Source organism: Taudactylus pleione, unplaced genomic scaffold (assembly GCF_031769625.1).
Source record: "Taudactylus pleione unplaced genomic scaffold, aTauple2 ptg000556l, whole genome shotgun sequence".
NCBI lineage: Eukaryota > Metazoa > Chordata > Amphibia > Anura > Myobatrachidae > Taudactylus > Taudactylus pleione.
Window position 1 is genome coordinate 7,848,554 of NW_028284958.1, and position 8,216 is coordinate 7,856,769.

Here is an 8,216-nt window from a genome sequence, read left to right on the forward strand (position 1 = left end):
TAGATATGTATCAATCCTTGGCGAGAGATAAAGTGGAGAGAGATAAAATACCAACCAGTCAGCTGCTAACTGTCATTTTACTGGCTGTGTTTAAAAATTGACAGAAGCTGATTGGTTGATACTTTATCTCTCTCCAAGCTTTGATACATCTCCCCCTAGTCCTCTTTCTATCTATCCAGGTAGCATTCTCATCTGTATATGCAAAATAACTGTATTGTGTGATATAAATCAAGTCTGTGTCGTGTTTAAGTGTAGTGTATGGTTTAATGTCACATCTATGAGGATGGTATAAGAGGAGAGGTTGTTGTCTTGAGTGATGGAGCAATCCTGTGAGCCATAAATTGGATATTTTCTCTCCCCAGATTTGATTTATAAATATGATATATTGTAAGTAAGCAGGTATGTATCCCATCAGTACAGGACTGACTGTCTCAAGTGTGTAATGGTAAAAAAGATAAAAACTGAAAGTTTATCACATTCTCCACAAAATCACATAACATGTGGTAATGAGCATTACTGAGATAAGGCGCAGAACACTTAGAGAGAACGCCACAAATAATATAGATTGTACAATATGTGCTGATTTTATTGCAGCCTCTTCAGATGTTCACATTTAATTGAGGATATAAGTCTGCAGAATGCCCACAGTTGCCATGATGAATAAGAGAATTCATAATTTAGCAAGTCAGTAAAAATTAACATTTAACCAAATTCCTAACTTGGGAACAGTCAAATGATGTGCCTGCGTCATGTTATCCAGCCACGTTTCCATCAGGATCTATGTGGGGAGTGGTTCTACAGGAGAAAAGAAAATTAGATAGTGTCTGGTACAATATGTTAGAGAGACATATCTGTTAAACTAAAACACGGCAAATAACAGTTATTTATTTTATAAATGTTATTTTCTTTAATTAATACAGTAAATTACAATGATAATCAATATCCTGCACCAAAAGAACAAGGTGTTTGTACTCTTTTTTTGCATTATGTTGAATAAAGTACAATCTGTTCTTTTATATATTCTTTTACTGACAATCCACTGTTGATATGAAAAGGTGAGACTATTTATATGTTCCTACATTTTCAGAAAGTATTTATTATTATTATTATTATTATTATTATTATTATTATCCTTTATTTATATTGTGCGTTCCACATGAGTTATGCTGGCCATACACTCTGCAATTATCGGGACGATCCGCCCGATATCGGCGGATCGCCGCGATAATTGCAGCGTGTATGCGGGCGACCGAGGGTTAAATATTGCTCGGTCGGGCATGCTGGATTGTCCAGCATGCCCGTCCGATGCGATATTTACCCGGGAAACTGTCGGCCGCATCGGGCAGTGTATGCCCAGCGCAGCCAACAGATGGACATTTCCTGTGTTCCTTCCTACGGAAGGAACAGGGAAATGTCTCCGCCCCCGGGGGCGGAGCGCGGATGTCGGGCTATACACTGTGAGATTTCTCTCACAGTGTATGCCGGCGACCTCTGCGGCTGGCAGGCTGCCAGATAAAATGTCTGTCGGTCTGACAGACATTTTATCTGGCAGTGTATGCCCAGCATTACAGCGTATTCAAGTAGATACAGTAGGGCAAACAAAACAAGTGGAATATATGAAAAGACTAAAAATGAAAAGACAATGGGTATATTTACTAAAGACCGATTTTAAGGGCTTTTGATCAATTTAAAATCGATCATAATCCAACAAAATTGATCAAAATCGTTGTTGTGTTTAAGGGGCTAAATCACACATTTACTAACAGGCAATTTTCTAATTGTTTTTCAAGTATTAGTAAATGTGTTTAGCCCCAGAAACATAACATCAATGTTGATTTTTTTTGATTGACTTTAAATCCATCAAAATTGATTAAAATCGACCTTTAGTAAATATACCACCTATAGTACAAAACATTGCAAACTTGAGATACAAGCTACAGTATATGAACATTGTAGCTAAAGGGGAGGGTCAGGCAGACAGGGGTGACACAGAGGGGAGAGACAGTAAGCGAGGAGGACAAACTGGTACTTCTAGTAAGCTCTGCATATCTGAGCATCACTGGGAGTGTGCGTAATGTTAAACCACACAATTAACCTCCTCTCATCTTTTCAGGGTTTTCGGCGACTTAACACAGTGCCTTCACCCGTCTCATTATTCGGGTTGTGTGTCCTTGCAAAGTCCAACAGGTGTTGAGGGGAGAAACCTTTGCCTGGCTACCAAGTACATATTAAGGGGCACATGTGAGAAGTGGGGGAGTGTGACCAGTTACACATGGGCGTGTACATCCTTCCTACACTATCAGCCATAATGTCTCCCTATATAGATAAAAGTACAAAAATGTTATGATTTTGTGAGGAAAATATAAATCATTTTTTTTTTAATTCTGGATGTGATTAAAGATGGCTTGCCAGTTTGAAACTGTCACTCTTCTCTCTTCAAACAAAGGCAGCCTATCAGAGGCGTCACTAGGGTTGGTGTCACCCGGTGCTGTAACGCACGGTGACACCCCCCCCCTCAACCCAAAAAAATTGGGACCAAAGTGCAGGGCCGCCATCAGAAATCGTGGTGTCCAGGACTGGCAATAAAGGCAGGGTCCCCCACTCACCGTGTTTCTGCAACTCCAGTTCCGCAGCATCTCCCCAGCCAGCACCTATTCTGTCTCTCCGGCCAGCACCCCTTCTGTTTCCCCAGCCAGCACCCCTTCTGTTTCCCTGGCCAGCACCCCTTCTGTCTCCCCAGCCAGCACCCCTTCTCCTGTGTTTTCTGGCTGCTCCTGTTCACGCTATGGCTGGATCCTGTCAGTGGTGCAGCGTGCGTGATATCATGACGTCTTTAGCGCCTAAACTCAAATAAAAAAAAAAACTTTATTGTATCAGGCAGCCGCAACCCCCCACCCACACTTCTCTCTCTCTCTCTCAGCGATCCCCCCCACATTCCCCTCTCTCTCAGCAATCTTCCCACATTCTACTTTGTGCTCTTTTTGTGTCACTGATTCCTCCCCACATACACATTCCCCTCTTTCTCTCTGTGATTTTCCCACACATTTCTCTCTGTCAGTAAGCCCCCTTCCCCACACACACACATTCCCCTCAGTCACTGAGTCTCCCTCTCCACACTCATTCCCCTCTGTCATTGAGCCCCCCTCTCCACACTCATTACCCTCTGTCATTGAGCCCCCTCCATGAGTGAGCCCCCCTCTCCACACTCATTCCCCTCTGTCAATGAGCTCTCCTCCCCCCACACACACAAATTCCCCTCCATGAGTGAGCCCCCGTCCCCACATACACACATTCCCCTCAGTCAATAAGCCCCCCTCCCCACACTCATTCCTCTGTCAGTGAGCCCCCCTCTCCACACACACACACTCCCCTCCATGAGTAAGCCCACTTCCATACACACATTCCCCCCCTCTATGAGTGAGCCCCCCTCCTCACACACACATTCTTTTTCTGTCAATGAGCCCCCTCCCCAGACATTCCCCCCAGATGAGCTCCCCCACACATTGCTGTCAGTAAGCCCCCATCCCCCCACATTCCCCTCTGTGAGTGAGCCCCCCACAGACATTCCCCTCTCTGTCATTCTGTGCCCATCCCCTCCTTACCTCTGTCTAAGTGTGCCTTTGCTGAAGCCTGTTTCAATCAAGGGCAATGACTGAGGACTCAGAGGCAGAGCAGTGGAGAAGCAAGGATCTCTGCTCAGGCATGTATTGCCCTTGGCTGCTCTGAGCTCCTTGTAAGGTGGCTGGTCTGGGGGAGGGGCCAGCCACCAGGAAGTACAGCTACAGTCAGTGTGGCACCGAGGGATCTAGCTGCTTCCGTGGCAGTAAGCTGCTGCCCGGCTCTGCGGATCCCCACTGCCACTGACGGAATGCACTGGGATCCCGGGCGCCACTGGCCCATTACTCCACGCCACAGGCCCCCCTCTCTGTCCAGTAGCGGGGAGCAGACTGGGGGATGCGGGCAGCTGCATTAGCGTGGTGGCGGTAACGCATGCAGGGGGGTGCGGGCAGGAGTGTGCAGCTTTTGGTGTCACCCCCTTGGAGGGGGTGCGGCGCGGCACCCCCCGCACCCCCCTTGTGACGCCACTGCAGCCTATGGTACTGTACCAGCCTCAAGTGATGAGACTGTGTGAAATAAACTGGATCTAAATCCCAAACTGGATGATGGGCAGTCTGGAGGGAGGATCACTTTGTTCCAGTGACCCATCAGTTACAAAATTGGGATCTACTTCAGTGATTATGATTCTCATCATAATATATGTTTATTTTCTCTAAATAATCTATACATATATCACCATCCTGCTGACTTGATAACAGGCCTGTCTTATGTGGAGGCCTCGGGCAGTAGCTCTTTCTGCCCCACAGTTTATCCGGGCCTGCTGACTACCTAAAAAAGAATGCAGGAATGCACAGACACTCACACACAGTGTAGGTTATATCTATCAAAAGCAAACATTTGAATTAAGATATACATAATAATGGCAATATCACAATGCAATAACTATTGAAATAAATTGACAGTAAAATGGACAATAGCATAGAATTATAATGCAATAACAATACACATAACATAATACAGTAATATATGTACAAATGCAATTTAATAGTATCCTCTATCATGCTAACACAAGCAATGAAGTCTTTGAGATGTCTTCTTAGGTGGATACTTTACAAATTAAGAAATTTATAATATGGGTGATAAGGGAATAGGTTAGAAATCCCGGCAGTTGGGATGCCTGCTGTCAATATACCAAAAAGGATCAGCAGGGCCAGATTATAGGGGGGCAGACAGGGCAGTCGTCCAGGGGCCCCCATACTGTCTTAAAACATTGTCCCCTGCCCATTTCCACTGGGCAGTTGCCAGCACCAGTGGCTTGCAGCACCAGCAGCTACTACACCACTGTGACAAGCTGCAGGTGGCTCTGACCATTAGCTGCACCCGCCGTCTAAAACCAGGGATGTAACTAGGGTAGTGCATACTGTGTCATGGCACAGGGCACCGCAGGTCAGGGGGTGCTGTTCAGGCCTCTCAATTTTCTGTTTATTATCATTCTCACTTGTACAGTAGCTTCCTCTTCTTTTATCCCCAGCATCTCCTGATGTGGTTGGAAAACCTTTAACCCTACCCACAATGCAATAAGAGAGGAATTGCTACCATACACTACCTGGAGAATCCATGTGACTGCCCTACAGTCCAGTCAGTGTCTATGTGACCACCATTCAGTACAGGTAGCATCCCAGTAAATGCTATACAGTACATTGAGCATTCACATGACCCCCATAGAGTATATTGTGCAGAACAGACTGCCATACAGTAACAACAGCATCCACGTGACCACCCTACAGTACAGATAGCATTCATTTGACCACCATACAGTACAGACAACATCCCAGTGATATACATAAAGTTTACTGAGCATCCCACTGATCTACATAAAGTTTACTTCATTTGCTCCTGGACCCGCAGCAAAACGGGGTGGCTGTCGATGTTGATCGACAGCTCGCCCCGTTTTGTAGGGGGGTGGCTGAACAAATGGAGGCGTTCCCAAAGGAACGCCTGCCGTTTGTGGGCGGCCCTACTGACATCACTTGTGATGTCAGTAGTGGACTTCCTGCTCTATTAGAGCAGGGTCCACTCGGGCTTGTGAGACCTGAGACCCTACCACAGGGTCTCCTCGCAAGCCCGATGGTCACGATAATCGTGGCCATCTCCTGCCTACTCGCACTAGCTGCACCCACAGGGCAGGGTGCTTATCGAGTGGACAGGGAAAAAAAAAAATTCCCCACCCTGATTCAGAGTGTGCGCTCATAAATAGCGAGCACCTCTGAATCAGGTCCTTAGGGTCTTATTCAGCTTCGGACAGAATTGCAAAGCTGCCATCTGGCATATATGGTAATGCACAGGAGGCATCATGCCTCCCACTGCATTACTTATCCGAGCTGCATTCTCCAATGTAGCATCAGTTCATCTGCGGAACATCGGCCGGCTAAGGTGACCCATGGAGTCATGCAGCAGGCTGCCACAGATAAGAGGAAGAAGCCAGGAAATCTCTGTCAGCCAACGGAGATCTTGGTTTCTTCCTTCCCCCTAACGGCAGCGACACACCTCCATTTCGGGAAACTGAGGCCATCGCCGCCCCCTCCCCACCCGCAAATGGCAGCAGACTGTCAATCAATGGCAGTCGGCTGCCAGTCTACGTGTGGGATCGCAGACCAATTCTGCACATGCTCAGAATGGGTTAATAACCTATTCAGATTCCAGATCAAAGGGAATCTGCGTTCAGCAGTGCACTAGCGTGCACTGTTGAATGAGGGCCTTATTACGGACACACATATCTCATACAGTAATGAGGTTTACCTTCTTTCAAAGTACCCAGGGAGGTTCACAGTGTAAAAAGTAATGTTATTTATTTCTTTATAAATAGAAAACAAAAAAACTCACTTAATCCTTTTTTTCAGTTTTCTTTGATAACGTTCACAGGATACAAGTAATGACAATGCACATAAACAAGTAATGACAATGCACATAAACAAGTAATTACAATGCACATAAACAAGTAATTACAAAGCACATAAACAAGTAGACACAATGCACAAACTGTAAACAAGTAATCACAATGCACATAAACATGTAATCACAATTCACATAAACAAGTAATCGCAATGCACATAAACAAGTAGTCACAGTGCACATAAACAATGTACATACTGTAAACAAATAATCACAATGCACTTAAACAAGTAGTCACAATGCACATAAACAAGTAAGCACAATGCACATAAACAAGTAATCACAATGCACATAAACAATGCACACACTGTAAACAAGTAATCACAATGCACATAAACAATGTACATACTGTAAACAAGTAATTACAATGCACATAAACAAGTAATCAAAAATGCACATAAACAAGTAATCACAATGCACACAAACAAGTAGTCACAATGCACATACCAAGTAGTCACAATGCACATACCAAGTAAGCACAATGCACATAAACAAGTAATCACAATGCACACACTGTACACAAGTAATCACAATGCATATAAACAAGTAATCACAATGCACATAAACAAGTAGTCACAATGAACATAAACAAGTAAGCACAATGCACATATTACTTTAGACATGTAATCACAATGCACATAAACAAGTAGTCACAATGCACATAAAAAAGTAATCACAATGCACATAAACAAGTAATTACAATGCGCATAAACAGTAATTATAATGCACATAAACAAGTAAACACAATGCACAAACTGTAAGCACAATGCACATATTACTGTAGACATGTAATCACAATGCACATAAACAAGTAATTACAATGCACATAAACAAGTAGTCACAATGCACATAAACAAGTAATCGTAATGCATATAGACAAGAAATTACAATGCACATAAACTAGTTGACACATTGCACAAACTGTAAACAAGTAATCACAATGCACATAAACATGTAATCACAATGCACATAAACAATGCACATACTATAAACAAGTAATCACATTGCACATAAACAAGTAGTCACAATGCACATAAATAAGTAAGCACAATGCACATAAACAAGTAATCACAATGCACATAAACAAGTAATCACAATGCACATACTGTATACAAGTAATCACAATGCACATAAACAAGTAAGCACAATGCACATATTACTTTAGACATGTAATCACAATGCACATAAACAAGTAATTACAATGCATATAAACAAGTAGTCGCAATGCGCATAAACAATAATTACAATGCACATAAACAAGTACAGGTTGAGTCTCCCATATCCAAATATTCCGAAATACGGAATATTCCGAATTACGGAATAATTTTGGCATTACTGAGATAATAAAACCTTTGATTTTTGATGGTTCAATGTACACAAACTTTGTCTAGGGCACAAATTATTAAAAATATGGTATAAAATTACCTTCAGGCTGTGTGTATAGGGTGTAAATGCAACATAAATTTATTTCATGTATGTACACAAACTTTGCTTGAGCCACAAAATTATTGAAAATATTGTATAAAATGAGCTGCAGGCTATGTGTATAAGGAGCATATAACACATATATGCATTCTGTGTGTATATTGGGGTCCCATTCCCAAGATATTTCATTATGATATGCAATTATTCCAAAATACGGAATATTCCGTTATCCAAAATACCCCTGGTCCCAAGCATTTTGGATATGGGAGACTCAACCTGCA

General features: G+C 43.1%; 1 long non-coding RNA gene across 1 annotated transcript; it reads right to left on the minus strand.

The window, feature by feature from the left end:
* Positions 1 to 569: 569 nt before the first annotated feature.
* On the minus strand, positions 570 to 3,870 carry LOC148481888 (uncharacterized). Its single transcript, XR_015871814.1, has 3 exons — positions 3,603 to 3,870; positions 2,607 to 2,840; positions 570 to 795 (listed from the first exon to the last, which is right to left on the minus strand). It is a non-coding gene; the product is annotated as an uncharacterized LOC148481888 (long non-coding RNA).
* Positions 3,871 to 8,216: the final 4,346 nt, after the last annotated feature.